Below are 17,791 nucleotides of genomic sequence, written 5' to 3' on the forward strand. Positions count from 1 at the left end.
GAGTTAAACTTGTTAAATCAAATATGCGCAGAATTTGATGAAGAATACAATAATCGGATTTACAGTGCCCCTTCATTGGGAAAATTTTGTAAAATTTAGATTTTTTTATTTTTGATATTCAATTACGCCCTCTAGCGGTGGACCCACAATTATGAAAATAATTTCCAGGCTTTTCCTGAGGCAACTTTTGTTATAAAAATTTTTATTTCAAAGCTCTACTATAAACCGTTCCTGAGATATGGCCGAGAGCCATTCTTATTGGGACACCCGGTACATAGAGGCACAATAATTCAAAAAAGTAGATTTTTGGAAAATCGCGTTTAAAAATTCTGGTTTCCAAAATTACAGTTATTTTTTTCAAATAACATGCTTGTTATTTAAGTTATAAATGTGAAATTTGGCAGATTTGTTATTTGATAATTGCACTGAAAATAGCAATGGGAAAAAAATTAATATAAATAAATTCCATTAATTACATTTAATTGAAAAAAAATACTTTCAAGTTAGTCCCATGTAGTACAAAAAAAACATAACAGAAATAAGGAACTGTTTAAGTTTGATCCCTTCTATTATTAATGCGCTGTGACTCTATATGCAAAATAGCGATCTATTATGAATTAAACCCATTTATTTATTATATTTTGCATAATATAACGGCTCAACTAAAAACTATTCTATATAATACAAAATGTTAAAACACAAACTATCCAGGATTTTCGTCATAGAAAGACATGTTACTGATTGCTGCCTTGTAGCAGTGACAACCAGAGGTGGCCGGGGAGAGTGAGAGAGAGGCACAAATATATTTACCGAACCATTCATGTTCTTTTTCTCCCTCTGTCAACGCTAACCGGTACAGAATTTCATTTTGTGCTCTTATCATTTAAAATCACAGTTAACACAAATTTTGAGTTAAGCCCTTATATTACTGAGGGTGCGATAGATGTTAATTTTAAGTGGAAATCTCTAAAGTGTCTATAATTCATTTTCCTGTATCTCACCCTTTTAACGTACATAGATAAAACAGTAGCATTATCCTATAAAGGAGCTCTTCAACCCTTACCTCTTCATAACAGCCAGATCAGTATCGTTGATTCTGTAAAGTTTCTTGTTATTTTTTTAGATAGCAACCTTAAATGCTCCCTTCATATTGATGTGTTAAGCAAGAAACTACCCTCAGTTTGCTTTGCAATAAGATCTGTTTCGAAGGAAATGAATTTAGCCTCTTCCAAAATATTTTTCTTTGTTCGAGTCCCATCTTCGATATGGTCTCTATTTTTGGAGTTCTGGTACGACTGCCCAATCCGATGTTATTTTTAAATTACAAAAAAGAGCAATAAGATATCTGTTTGGCCTCAGAAGAACAACACATTGCAGAAGCTACTTCAAGGATCACAGGATTCTAACACTACCTTCTTTATATATATTAGAAACTGTTTGCTTAATTCGTAAACATCTACATGTCTTTCCAGTAAGACCTAGACATGACTATTCCACCAGAAATTCTACCTTTGGCATCTATTTACCGATCCCGTCCAGTGAAAAGAAATCTATATTATATTCTGCAAAAAAACTTTAGAAGCATCTCCCTCTACAACTTAAATCTGCAACATCTTCCCCAAGTTCCGTAAAATGACTAAAGCCTATTTATCTGAAAGACCATATTATTCAATAGCAGAGTTTCTTAACCAATTACTAAGAAAGTACAGTATTCTTATTTATAAGTAGAATCTTAATCTATATTTGAGTGCCATATGCAGCAGCTTAACTTATGGGCCATTCCACGAACATACGCCTGTTTTGGAATACTTCGACAACGAATATTTTACTGTGCAACATAAGAAGTACGAAAGTAAATGGCGCTAATAATTATTCCAATAAACAACAATGTAATTTTTAATTTACTTTCGTTCTTCTTATTTTCCACAGTAAAATATTCGTTGTCGAAGTAATCCAAAACAGGCGTATGTTCGTGGAATAGGGTATATTAAATTTCTTAAGGTAAATTATGCAATTTGCAAATTTTTTTAAATTTTGCAATAGATTGTTACTGTTTTTTGTTTCACTTCATTATATTTTATTTATATTGACGATTTATATCATTTTAGTAAATTGTATTTGTTATTGTTCTTATTTATGATTCTTGTAAGCTTTGTCTATAAAATTGTTAAATTTTTCATGACAATAAAGCATATTTATATTATATTCTATTCTATTTTAACAGCGGGGATATCGAACTTCCAACTATAGGTTGAGTGCAATATTAAAATACTCAAATGCACAAGTTAATGGTAAAATGGATGTTTAGCATAGATTTTATTTTATCAATAAATTTTTAGACACTTTTAAAAGCTAAAACTTCAAGTTTGTGCAGGAAAGTTCATACGCCACTTTTAGTTATATATCCGGCATACGTCAATGCAAGAAACTAAAGACAAAAAAACAATACCAATCAATTCCCGAGCCGACAATAAATCCAACAATATCTATCGATATATTCGTTTTCCAATATGTTATTATCTCGGAGAAGTATATAGCAATGTTATTTTCTTCAACTACAAGTATTACGATAATGACAACATCGTATTCTGGCCTGATTTGATAACTCGCCATTACAGAAGCGATGTAAATGTATGTTTACGTTCGAAGCAAATTGAAAACGTGCAAGAAGAATAGCCTACTAAACTAAGAGAAATCGAAAGGATAGAATTTATTATTTATTGATTTTAAATTCCTTTCATAACAACATAAAAAATGGTATCCGGTCATTCAATTTAATGATTGTTTGCCTCCCTCCATTTCTTTGTTGCAAATTTAAAGATTGGAAAACGAAATCATTACCACAAAAGAATGGAATGTTGCACATCTATCAACGTCAAAAAGAAAATAGCTAGTTGGATGTCACAATATAAGCGCAATCATAAAATAAAAGAAAACTATTACGAAGAGTAGAATGTAAAAAAACGGCAAACACCCCAGACGAAATAAATGACCATAATTTAGTGCTGGAACCATTCGTTTTTAAAGTACTTACACCTCCCGGAGGGAACCATGGCCGATAACAAACGCTGTCGTCGATCGTACACCAACCTAAACTCTACGCGGACAGGATTTCCCTCACCGGCTATGGTTCGGTTCGGGAGCTGTATGCGAGTATTATTATACGAGTATCCGAAGTAGATGATATTTAGGCCATCTAGATATATGGTCGAAAAATGTATTCTTGTTTTCTCCTCCTTATGTTTATGAGCAGACGTTCTGAATATATCATTTTCAGGGAAACGCACAACCTCCACGATATTTTTAGGATTCGTCTATAGGACCACAATTCGAATGTTTCTAATAACTTTTGCTTAGCACGCTGGTTCTTAATGTCCATGTCTCACAACCATATAATAAGATAGACCAACAATAAAATTTCAGAACCTATTGCGAATATGCATATACATATTTATGTTACATAAAACTAGTTTCCATGTAATAAAAGCCTTGTTATACCTGGTTATCTCTTCATCAGAGTCACAATTTACTTTTAACCTGCTGCCAAGGTATTTAAAATTGTTTGCCGATTCTGCACTAAAGTATTCATTACCTTTAACCTCGTATTTATACATAACTTTATTTACTGACTGCTTCACTAAACTGCACTAACTACTGCCAAAGATATACTTAGGTGTATTCAACACCCAAACACTGTACTAGGGGCTAAAATAAAAAGCCGGTATAGCTTCTTCCCAATGGGAAGGAGTTTCTCATCCAAGATCTTAACAGAAAGTAACATGAAATCTCGTCATCCAATATCAGTTCCCTGGCAAAATATAAGGGTTGGGAATTTAAAGACTATGCATATGTACTTCTGAAGCTGCTGTTTTGTTGATGGTTAGTGACAGTGGTAGTCTAATTTTTACCAGGGGTGTCTATCCTTCCTATAGATTCTTTTAAACTTATATTTCGTTGCATCATAAGTTGGAGTAATTGATATTTTGTCTTAACCTTCCAGCTTTGAATAGTCCTTTTCTTTTCTATTCCTCTTTACAGGTCAGCAATTTGATTCACTTTTTTCTTCTTTATCTGCTATGATTCTGTGCCATACCACAGCACTGATAGAACATAACATCTCCTACTTCGTATTTTCAGTATTATGTACTTCCACAGAAAATCCAATTATCAGTACACAAAACCAACGCGTTTGTTTGTTTGTTTGTTTTCTAAATCCCGTTTTCAAACGGAGAGATTACACTTAAAATAAAATCTTTATGTTTTAACGAGACTTTTCTGCGTAACGGGAGTATCTGGAATAAGATAAAGCCTTTCAGGCCCATTAAGATAGAAGGAATATGTTAGTCACGGATTTCCCATGACAACACATTAGAGGTTATACCCAAAAATTAACTGTAACACTAAAACACTGCACTCAACTGGTTACATGAAGATCATTCACCCCAGATTGAAATATTTAGCTAATAGTCCTGTCGCCAGGGGGGGTACAACGGCTTCGTTAATTCAGATGGACTTACTCAAGTTTTTTTTATGTATTTTGACCCGTAGAACACGAATTTTTTGGGTAACAGTTGATCCGGATGTCGATAAGATTGTTATAGACCAAGAACTTGAGGAATCAAATAACAGCGATTTTTGGCAAAACAAAACAATATTTTGTATTTTTTGGGCCATTTTAAGTAAAAAATATTTCTACAAGTTTTTTCGTAGGATGCACAGTTTTCGAGATAAACGCGGTTGAACTTTAAAAAAATCGAAAAATTGCAATTTTTGAACCCGAATAACTTTTCATTAAAAAATAAAATAGCAAGTCTGCTTACCGCATTTGAAAGTTTAAGTCAAATTATATCGGTTTTGATTATTTGCATTGGTAAAAATTTATTTTTTTATTGTTTAACAAAGCTATAAACACGTAGGGTTTCCCGTGCTTTTACATGCGTTTTAACGCATGTAACGTAGAAATAGTCTTGATTGCACTAGTATCTATTCTACCTACTCGTTCGATTTTAAATGAGAAATCATAGAAACATCACTCACGCACTAGTTGTTTGTAGCTTTGTTTAACAATAACACAATAAATTTTTGAGCAATGCAAATAATCAAAACCGACATAATTTGACTTGAACTTTCAAAGGCGCTAAGCAGAATTGCTATTTTATTTTTTAATCAAAAGTTATTCGGGTTTAAAAATTGCAGTTTTTCGATTTTTTGAAAGTTCAACCGCGTTTATCTCGAAAACTGTGCATCCTACTAAAAAACTTGTAGAAATATTTTTTGCTTAAAATGACCCAAAAAATACAAAATATTGTTTTGTTTTGCCAAAAATCGCTGTTATTTGATTCCTCAAGTTCTTGGTCTATAACAATCTTATCGACATCCGGATCAACTGTTACCCAAAAAATTCGTGTTCTATGGGTCAAAATACATAAAAAAAACTTGGGTAAGTCCATCTGAATTAACGAGGCCGTTGTACCCCCCCTGGCGACAGGACTATAAGTTATTCATAAAAAGAGGATAAAACTTACATTGGCTTTGGAGCTTATTCAGCTACAGCTACTGCAATCAAAGATGGCCCATTTTGCACTGAAGTATTCTTTACCTTTGATTAACCTCGTATTTATACATAACTTTATTTACTGACTGCTTCACTAAACTGCACTAACTACTGCCAAAGATATATTAGATGTATTCAATACCCAAACACTGTACTAGAGGCTAAAATAAAAAGCCGGTATAGCTTCTTCCCTACGGGAAGGACTTTCTCATCCAAGAAAGTAACATGAAATCTCGTCAGCAAATATCAGTTCTTCGGCAAAATAAAAGGGTTGAGAACTTAAAGTCTATGTATAATGTATATATACTTCTGAAACTGCTGTTCTGTCGATTGTTAGTGGCAGTGGTAGTCTAAATTTTACCAGGATTGTCTATCCTTCCTATAGATTCTTTAAAACTTTTATTTCGTTGCATATAGTCAACACAACGTCCTTTTATTTTTTATTCCTCTTTACAGTTCGGCAATTTGATTCACTTTTTTCTTCTTTAACTGCTATGATTCTGTACCATAGTACAGCACTGATAAAACATAACATAGTTATGTCAACTAAGTCGTATTTTCAGTTTTATGTACTTCAACAGTTGAAAAACCAATTATCAGTACACAAAACCAACGCGTTTGTTTGTTTTTTCTGCGTTTCCCAATTTACTCTAAATCCCGTTTTCAAACGGAGAGATTACACTTAAAATAAAATCTTTGTTCATGTATGTTTTAACGAGACTTTTTTGCGTAATGGGAGTATCTGGAATAAGATAAAGCCTTTCAGGCCCATTAAGATAAGAGGAATATGTTAGTCACGGATTTCCCACGACAACACAACCGAGGTTGAAATAAAATCAGTAGCGTAGAGATCGAAAAGATAACGGAGAGAAACAATGAGTATTTGGAGAGCGATCTAAATGCCGGTTTTCGTGCGAAGGTTTTTTTCTGAAATGCTACTGCAATAATGCTTTTTTAAGTAATTTGAATTTGTAAACCTCTAATCGATCAGAGGCAATTTTTGTAAAAAGGTTTGTAAAGATAGGAATAACAGATATAACGCTTCTTAACATTTTCCTAAAATTTTTTTATTCGTACAGTGATATGAGACTGTCAAGATATTTGGAGTACAGTAAGGTCTCTTTTTATGCGGATTATTTTAATGCGATTTTGAAGTTGTGCGGTTTGTATTTCATCAAAAAAATTCTATTATTAACAAATAGTAGGAATTAATATTAACTATTCCCATCCAGATGTCAGTAATCTGAGGGCTTGCAATTCGGGTATTCCCCTTGTGACATGATGTAGTATGTAGCTATTACATCAATCTGAGTTTCGCATGGAAAGGTATAACCTGCAATTGTTTTGAAATTAAATTTAAATGTTATACGCCCAGTTCCACCAACGTGACTTAAGTAAAAATTTGATCTTAAGAAATAATTTTTACTTAAGACCCGTTGAGTATCGTTCCACCAACGAAAAATATTTACTTAAGAACAAATATTTTTCCTTAAGCTTAAGTCACCTATTATGACGACTTAAGTAAAAATTTTAACTTGAAACATGCATTGAAATTCATCCTCTGTCATATATTGACAAATAAGTGAGGTTAAATTTCTTCTGTTGATATTACGTTAGGATAACTCGCATTTTTGCGATCTAATTTGATTTTTACATTCCTATTTTTTGTAAATTCTACCGTAATACATTTTATAAAGTAGTATACAGGGATGAGCGCGCTAATAACCGGCAAAATAGCACAAAAGATGGAAAACACATTAAATTGTGAGATAAAAAGAAATAAAACTAGTAGAGTTGTTAAATTTAGCGATAGTAACATATAAATTGACATTATATTGATTGTTTCCCACCTTTAGACGTATCAGAGGAGTACGTCAACTAAAACTGTCACTGTGACAGTGGCATTTCTTAAACTCGTCCGATACGTCTAAAGGTGGGAAACAATCAATATAATGTCAATCTATAAGTTACTATCGCTAAATTTAACACCTCCACTAGGTTCATCTCTTTTTATCTCACAACTTAATATGTTTTTCATCTTTTGCGTTATTTTGCCGGTTATTAGTGCGCTCATCACTGTATAATAGTTTATAGTATAAAGTATAGTGTAGTGTAGTCTCTTTATCTTTGATATTCACACCATTGGTTTTTTATTTTCAATGATGTCCTTGTATTTGGACACCAAGGAAATCAATTCCTCGTTTTCTTGATGAGAAAAGTTACTCTTTTTTTAATTTGTCCATATTCTTATAAACTATTTCCATACTCTGACAAATCAAAGTCACTACATACCGTAATTTTTAAAACTCTCTCTAAATTTTTAAACCGGTATATTTTTAAACTAGCAACTAAATTAATGCTAAACTAATTAATAATTCTAAACTATTAGATTCATTATAAATGAGCAAATAATTTCACAAACTACACAAGAAACATTTTGATAAGAACCTTATAATAACAATTTACAATAAATATTGAAATGACATTTTTTAATGTCTAATGACATTAATGTCAAAAATGGGACAAATGTTCTTCTTTTTTAGTGTTTTTTCATTAAAAACGAGTCAAAAGGTTAAGAATTTTTGACAATTTGGCAAAGTTGGTATCTCTGATAATTTAAGTTTTTTCTTTGCTAAGTTAAGTAAAAACTTGTATGGTGGAACGCAAATTTGAACTAAGCAATTTTTTTGACTAAGCAAAACTTACGTAAGATTTTACTTAGATCACGTTGGTGGAACCGGGCGTAAGCCTTTAAGAGTTTAAATGTTGCTGATTTCAAGTTGCAGTATAATAAACAGCACATTTTGATTTCTGGATTGAAACATTTAATTAAGTGTCGTAAAGTTTTATGTTCCATTAGAAGAGATTTTTGCAATCTCAATATCGTTAGTCTACGTTTTTAATTTCTTCTTTAAGATTTTATTTGGCCCAATGGAGACAAAAAATATCAAAGTCATATTATAATTTTTGGTAGACAAACGTCCACCATTTTATGTGATTTTAGAAATTTACGGAACGTATCCCTACTTTTTCAATGCAAGTAAAGTCTTTTTTTATGCGATTTTTATATGCTCTTTTCTGTAGAACGTATCCACCGCATAAAACGAGACCTTACTGTATTTATTTAAAGACAAACTATTCAAAGACAGAAAGACTGATAAAGTAAATATGCTTTGACCTTTGCTCCCTGTATTGTGGAGGATTTAAAGTGAAAACAATTTGGTTTTCTTTGCCTACGTATTAGCCACTGGAATCTTTAAAATTATATTTTTTTATAATACATTTTTGTAATTGGATTTGAAGATGTCAATCTAATATTTTCTTTCTTCAGTTTATGCTGTTTAAGGCAATTTGAACTTGTGGGCTTCTTTCTTCTTTGAGTAACGTGCTAAGATTTAGCCTGGAGTAGGTAGCCTATATGACAATTTGCCGATATTTTTCTCCATCTTTTGGGACCTGTATTAATTGATTTGCTGATAAGTCAGTCTGTTGACGAAGATTTCGGAGCCACGAATATATCCTCGTATTAATTTCTCTTTCCATCTTTCCATTGAGTAATAACAGCAGTATCCAGTATCTGCTGCCTCTCGTTACATCAAGCATTCAAATTTTCTTTTTTGTCTTTTTCGTTAAGTCACCTTGTCTTGTCATGTTTTCTTTGCAGTTCTTCCATTTTACGGTATCTTGATTCCATCCAGGCCCCTTTTAACTTTCGTAACTTCATAACTTGTTTGTCGATATATTTTTTCTATTTCGAGCCTGTTTATATGTATTTTCACTTACTTCTATGTTGAAAAAGGTTTAATAAACTTATGTGCATAGAAATCGGCCCACTTAAAAATTTGGTCATTTTTGATGACTCGTATTTCCTAAACCTGTTGGCCGATTTAAGTGATTTCTTGAACATGTTATAACCCGATTCTTTAACAATACCACTGTAATAATATTGTTGCTAAACAGATAAATTTTCATTATATACCGGGTGTACCAATCAAACTGTGTTTTTTCAATCAAAGTTCGCATCACCCTGTGGAATATTCTAGCATATATAAAATACTGAAATTAAAACCCAACTATAGCCTCTGGTTTGCTTAACATTCTGTTTTTTGATTCATTAATTTATGATGAATAATAAAAAAGTTAGGTACTTCAACTAGACATGTTCTTCATCAGTACACGGTGTTTCTAAATAAGTGCGACAAACTTGAAGGGGTAATTCTGCATGAAAAAATAATGACAGTTAACTTAATAAACGTTTGTCCGCAAATGTTTCGTTTCCGAGATACGGGATGGTGAATTTTTTCTTGCAAACTGACGATTTATTTATTGCTTTAAAACCAGTTGAGATATGCAAATGAAATTTGGTAGGTTTTAAGAGATAGTTATTGCGGAATCTTTGACATAAAATTAAGAATTTAATATTCACCATTTGCGCGCATACGGGTAATATGACCGATCATATTACCCGTATGTACGCCAATGGTGAATATTAAATTCCTTGTAGTACTTTAAAACTATTTGACGTATCCTTACCATACTTGGCAAAAAGTGTGGTTACTATACATCCTACTAAATTATAATAAATAACCGTTTCCAGCTACTTCCAAAGGCGTACGACATGGGACAGTGAATGGTTTACCCTTCCCAAATTCTACGCCGCTGGCGGAATTGCTACATTATTTCGATTTTGTAATACTTTCTAGGTAAATAGTAATTTATTCGTACCGATAAAGTCATTATTTTTCGAGATATTTGAAGTTGAAAATGAAACGGCACAGCTATTTTGATTAATGTATTGCGCTCTTTCATTTTTAACTTCAAATATCTCGAAAACTAATGATTCTATCGTTAAGAATGAAGAGTATATTATTAACATAGAAAGCATTGGAGAGACTAAAAATTATGCAAAAATAGTAATTCCATCAGTGGCGTAGAATTTGGGAAGGGTCAACCATTCATTTTTCCCTGTACCCCTCTGGTAGTATCCAGAAACGTTTAATATAAATTAGTAGCGTGAACAGCTACACTTTTTGGCAAGTATGATAAGGATATTTCACATACTTTTAAAGTACTGGATACAAATAATTTTTAAATTTTTAAATCAAACATTCCATCTTTTCCGTAGACGACCTATCTCTGCCATTTGACTGATCTAATTTTGCAAAAATTTTGCGATTTTGCGATTTTTTTTAACCTGAAAAAAACAGAATACTCTGAGAAAATAGGAAAGTTTCAGATGCAGAATACATTATTAAAAATAATAATATAGTATTTAATTCCTACACTAGTTTAAATCTGAAACTTTCCTTAAAAGAACCATTCTCTGTTAACATCCTAAATCTCTGCCTTCCACAATTCACAAGGTATAGAGACGACAAACACAGAAAACGAAAAGGATTCTACAATATGCAATCACATTCCGTTTTCATTCGTCTAGGAAAAGGTACGAGAAAAGGTTCTTAGTACTCACAATCTGAGTAAAGTGAATTAAAAGACAATTTATGTTTCATTTCGATTCAGAGGCAAGGTTATGTTTCATTCGAGGTTTCTGTTATAAACTTCATCAGTGCAGATGCTTGCCCGCCTCTGAATCAAAACGAAACACAATTGTCTTTTCTGTTTGTGTTTATTCCCATAGTCTACAATTTCCAGCCATTCACACTACAAAATTATTCCAAATATTGGATATGTCGATAAAGTGATAAATACGATCAAGTTACGAGAGGAAATATTTTTATAAATTATTATACTTCGGATCGGAAGCAACCAATACAATATTGTTTCTCTCTTCTTTGTGAAACCATTATTACCACAATCAGTGACACTGTCGATAAGATCGATGTGACAGGAGTAATAAATCCTTAAATTGACGATATCATTTCAATACCAAAAAAAGATCCGTGTGGTATGCCCCTGATCATTCTAGAGCGACAATAACGGTGATTCTGATGATTATTCCGTCTAATTGAAGTCATCATATCCATCGGACGATGGCTGTACGAGTTGGAGCGTTATCCGTTTGATAAATGGCACATTTGAGGCTATCCACTAACGCTACAAGTGACAATGTAATCAACGATAATAATACATATAAATCCATTATGACCTATCTCGCGCACAACGAGCATATGCCGTTCGTTGATTTATTTATTGATTTAGAGATGATGTTCGTCGGGCAGATATTAAATCTCGTGGTTTATGTTTGTGCGGTATTGTTCTATCTAGTTGACTAAATGCACCGACATGGACTATGGACTAGATGTAATCCTTTAACAAACAGTACACATTATAGTTTTTATTTTATTATGCCATTTCCGACGAAGAAGTAATTATTGTTTTCAAAGAATTTTTTACTATATCGACGGTTGAAAGGAAAAAGGTTGTAACCCTCAAATCAACTTTTTTCAGGAAGTAGAAAAAACGTTCCATTTAAGGCTATGGGTACATAATTCGCAAATATTTTACGTGTATCCCTACTTTTTCTGTCCTTACACGGTAAATTACGTGTAGTAAAATTCACACTGGTATGGATATGTAAACATTACTAAAATGTCATTCCACTTGAAAATGTCATCATTAATTTAAAGAGATGGGTTTTGAATGTTCTTGGATAACTGTTATTTTTATAATTGCAAATTATTAATTCAGTTAATAAATGTGATAATTTTTTCACTAACTATGTATTCAGTGATTGTAATAATTTATTTGTACAACAAAGACTAATACTCAATCGAGAAAAGAGGAAATGTGTTAAAGTGATTTTTTAACAATATATTGTTATGGAACGCTTACAATTTTGAACATCTTTAACAACAAAATACTTGGATCACAGAATATATTATCCTGATGTATTCTCTGCTTGGATCTTCCACAAATAATACACAATAAATAACTTTTTATTAAGTTCACGTCTTAAATCAATTATTTATCAAATACACTATATATCAATAATATTTAATCAATAACTCAACATATTCCCGATGCAATGTCAAATATTTAAAATTGTCACTGATTGTCAGTGTCTGACTGACAATATATGCTGACAATATTATATTCGGCTGAGTGCGTTGTAGGACAAAGATAGATTTGGAAAATATTACCACGGCATTGTGTTCATTTTTTTCGAATCCTGAAAAAACCAATAAATATTTTTGAAAAATTTAAACGCAGAATGAAAGACTAAATTATTACCGAGGGCCGAAAGTCCCTTAGAATAAATAAAAAGTTTATTTTGAATGATATATTTGAAATTAAAAATCACACTAAATTTTCTCTTAGTTTTTCACCCCTGTAACTTATTAAAATAAACATTATAGAAGTTCTCAGGGACTTTCGGTCCTCGCTAATAACGTAATCTTTCATTCTGCGTTTAAATTTTTCAAAAATACTTAATAGTTTTCTCAGGATTCGAAAAAAATGAATCCCTATTTGAATAGCATTGCAGACGAAAATACGTACCGATCCTCTTAAGTAATTTTATGGGGAATTAACCTAATCATTTTTTCATTAATTTATAGATCAATTATTGATTTACACATCTTACTCAAGTATTTTACACATGTCAAAATTTTCAATGTGTTTTAAATGGATTCATTTTTTTCAAATCCTGAGAAAACTAATAAGTATGTTTTTAAAATTTAAACGCAGAATGAAAGACTACTTCACTAACGAGGGCCGAAAGTCCCTTAGAATAAATGAAAAGTTTCTTTTGAATAAAATATTTGCAATTAAAAATCACACTAAATTTTCTCTTTTATTTTCGCCTCTGTAAGGTAGTAAAATAAACATTATAGTAGTTTTCATTCTGCGTTTAAATTTTTCCAAAATATTTATTAGTTTTCTCAGGATTCGAAAAAGATGAATACATTTAAAACACATTGAAATTTTTGACATGCGTCAAAATTTTGCATAATTAAGAAATAATTTCATCGTAATGCATGATAACTAAACGCAAAGCCTCACATATCGCATGTCGTTACTGAAAATGTAAGGGTGATAAATATTCAGGCATTGAATTGGCCTCCTCACAGTACCGACATGAATACTATTGAACGGTTATGGGATATTATCGGTAGACAATGCGTTAGACTTCGTTAGTCGCTTCCTGCTTCCCTACAAGATATAGAAACTATATATGGTTATGCATATCTGAAACTCCAGAACCCAAAATCTAAATAAAAATATTATTAAATAAATAATTCCCATTTTCCAATGTTTATGTTTTTGTTAACTTTTGTTATGTTTCAGTTAAAACATATGCTGAAGAATAATACCGTATATTTTCTTTGTTTGTTAAAATATCAGGGAAATTAAAAAATAAAATATTCACAAAACGATTTTAATATATACCTACTCTTAAGCGGGCTCCACACTCTCGGCGAACTTACTTCGCCAAAGTTGACCGAAGTCCGAAATACCTCTCTACACACTCGTTCTACTTCGCGAGAAAGTGCGATATCGACAAAGAGAGGTGCGATACTAGACCAGGGTAATAAAACACAAATATACCCTGTTCGTGACACTTCAGCAGCCAGAGTACCGAAGCGTTTTTTCGACAGGTAATACCTATAGGAACAAATTATAACTATTTCCTGCGTAGGATCTGGCGGCCATTTTTATTTATAAACAATTAACTGTCAAAAAATGGCATTTCCCCCTTTTTTTTCAAATCAACGGAAAACAGTGAAACTTATGATTTTTTTTGTACAAATATCTTCGAGATTATGGAAAAAGCTTTAAAATGACGTATTACAAAGTTTGATATACATACTCATTTATTGTTAATATAATTGCGAAAAAAAGTCGGAATTGCAAAAAAAAATATTTTCTCAATAACTGTTGTAAAAATTTAGTGTACAGCTTTGAAATTTTTGTCAAATAAGGGTTCTTTGGTGCTTAACATGTGATAAAAATTTCAAAGCGATTCATTCAATTTTTTAAATTTTATTCAAATTGTTTATCCCAGAGGGCATTTCTTTTGCAACAACATGTCAGAAAAAAATGACCTTAGAACCATTCCACAGGTGTCAAATGAAAGAGCATGAGCTACATTTTCAACGTGGTTTAAAAAAGTGAATAAAACATACATTTATCAGTAATAAATAATTATGCAAAAGTATCGTCAATTTTGCTTTATAAACTTTTTGAATAACTTTTTCCAAAACAAATTAACTTTTTTACCCTGTTTTAAGCGCACAACTACCAAGTAATGTTATCTATATCATAATTGATAAAAAATTGTAATAAATACAGTAGGAAAAATGAAAGAATACCCATGAACGAACATATAAAACACGCTGTATTTTCCTGTCACCGTGTCACACAAAAAATTGGCCAGCGCAAGAACATGTAATAATTATTGTTACATGTATGTACTTGCACTGGACAATTTTCTTTGTGACACGGTGACAGGAAAATACAGCGTGTTTTATATGTTCGTTCATTAGTATTCTTTAATTTTTGCGACTGTATGTATAATTTCTTATATAACAAAATAAAAAGTTTATAAGGAAAGATTTACGATACTTTTGCATAATTATTTATTACTAATAAATGCATTTTTTATTCACCTTTTTTAAACCAAGGTGAACACATAGCTCATGCTCTTTCATTTGACACCTGTGGAATGGTTCTAGCGTCATTTTCTTCTGACTTATGTTATTGCAAAAAAAATGCTCTGGGATAAACAATTTCAATAAATTGAATGGGTTGCATATGTGAGTCCATATTAAATGTAGTAATGAAACAAAGACTTACTCACAATCATTTAGTTATACTTTGACGACCGGTTTCGATCTCTACATTATTCAGATCATCTTCAAGTCGGCGTTACAAGTAGTTAAATGCTACAATTAAAGAAAACCAGAGTTAGAACATTGTTTGGTTGCACAAATGTTAATAGAAAGCTAAATTCGAAAACATTTTTGAAATAAAGGTTTGCAACTGTTGACATTTCAGAAATGCGATACATACAAATGCACACTTATGAGTAACAGATACTCATAAGCATGCATAAGCAAATGGATGCATGCAGTTTATGAATATTTGTTGAAAAAGTTAAAAAATAATTTTTTTTAATTAAAACTAATTAAAATATTAATCAAAATTAAATATGCTTCCAAAATTCAAAAAATAATAATAATAGATAGTAATATTGCTCTGATCTACTTACATGCCGTTACAAGGGATGCGTTGCCACTTAGTTGTTAACATGTTAATACGTTCAACTTATGCTAATAGGTTAGCTGGGAGAGGAATAGGGCAAACAGACATGTTACGTAGGTCAAAACACAGTAAATTTTTTGAAATTTGAATGGATCCTGAAGGAAAATGCGTGCTGTGAAACAAAGGATGTTGTGTTAGACAGGAGAAAGACAATGCTCGAGTGGATGTGTTTTAAATGTAGTTTCTCTCTCAATAACAGAAAAACCAGACTTTAATTAAAAAATAAAAATTAGTTATTTACTGAATTGGGGAAATGTAGTGCTACCTCCCTTCTAAAAATTTTTACCAATTATTGTTATGTCTGTGTGTTTTTAAAATCCTATGTGTTATGTGTTAATTTATTGATTTATTTTTTAAAACATTTTTCAAGTAAGTGCCTACACCCTACCATTAACTTTCTCTCTGAACATATTCCATCATACAATAACTCAATCAAAATAACCCTTGCCTTTTTCTGATCTTTTTACAATTTTTGAAGTTATACTTCTTTACCGGCGATAGAGGGTAAATTTTTATATGGGAAAACCTAGCGACCGGGCGCATGCGCATTTATAACTTTGTTCTGATTGGATGTTCAAATGACATGTCAAAAATTATTCAATATGGCGGCTGTGGCACAGCTGTAGTTAGATTATTTATGGTTGTTGCGTTTTAAAATTTGTGTGAAAAGAAACAACAAACAAAAGTTAGTTAATACTTATACTGCCTTTTTAAATAGTTTTCATATCCCTATATTTTTGGACTTTTGGACTATTTTGGAAAAGGAAAACTCATTCTAATTTGGTAAGTACCTAGTTTTTATTATAATCATATTGTAATTATACATTTGGATTAGGTTGAAATACATACATTTATTTTCTCAAGAATGCGGATTTTAGAGAGAAATCCCAAATTAGGTTCGATTTTTATTTTTAAATTATGATTTTTTGGCGTAGATTTATTTATCTAGTAGGTATGTAATGCTTTGATTTACATACTTAATTTGATTACCAACAAAAGTTCTACCAATCTTCATCTAATATATTGTTTTCTTACTGTTTTGTTATATTTTTATATTTTCTTCCACAAAATTTAAACTACATAATTTTCAAAACAATTGTCAAACAGTAAAACGTTCAGTTACCGTATTTTTCCACATGATAAATAATGTGCGATTGGACGAGTGAGTCTACGCTTCGATTACGAGTCAAAGCGGCACGAAATTCAAGGGTTCAATTCCCGATGCAAGTTTTATTTTTTTATTTTTTTATGCATATTATGATTGTAAGTATATTTGTTATATAATTTTTTTTTTTCAGCAAATGCGTATTTAAAATTTTTGCCAACAATTATTATCGTCCAGAAATCATTTTTTCTTTGTGGCATTTTTCAATGTGTTTGTGTGCGTTTTATTCTTTTATTTTTTTAAATTTTTGGTATAGTCTTAAAAATCACATAATATGTAATAGAAGTATAACTTCTTACGTGCGTACAAAGTACACACACATTCTTTTTTACTTTTTACGGTTTCTTAACCACTCTCTTTTGACAACTTTTTTACTATTTTTTCATCTAATTAGCCTTCTTATAATTTCTATACATTTCATAGATTTCAAAGTGTTTGGCACCTACAATTTTATTAAATTTGTGACATCCCTTAGTCCTTTGACCGGGAACAAGACATTTTAATTTAATTTAATTAAATACTTTCCTATTTGTCATTTCCCATACTTTGACCTCTGCCCATATCGCAAAACATCAACGAGCAAAGACCATCACATTAGTACAAGAGTCTACAATAAAGTGATTTCAAACTTAGCCACATTTAAAACACATCCACTCGAGCATTGTCTTTCTCCTGTCTAACACAACATTCTTTGTTTCACAGCACGCATCTTCCTTCAGGATCCATTCAAATTTCAAAAAATTTACTGTGTTTTGACCTACGTAACATGTCTGTTTGCCCTATTCCTCTCCCAGCTAACCTATTAGCATAAGTTGGACGTATTAACATGTTAACAACTAAGTGGCAAC

Source organism: Diabrotica virgifera, chromosome 7, assembly GCF_917563875.1.
Source record: "Diabrotica virgifera virgifera chromosome 7, PGI_DIABVI_V3a".
NCBI lineage: Eukaryota > Metazoa > Arthropoda > Insecta > Coleoptera > Chrysomelidae > Diabrotica > Diabrotica virgifera.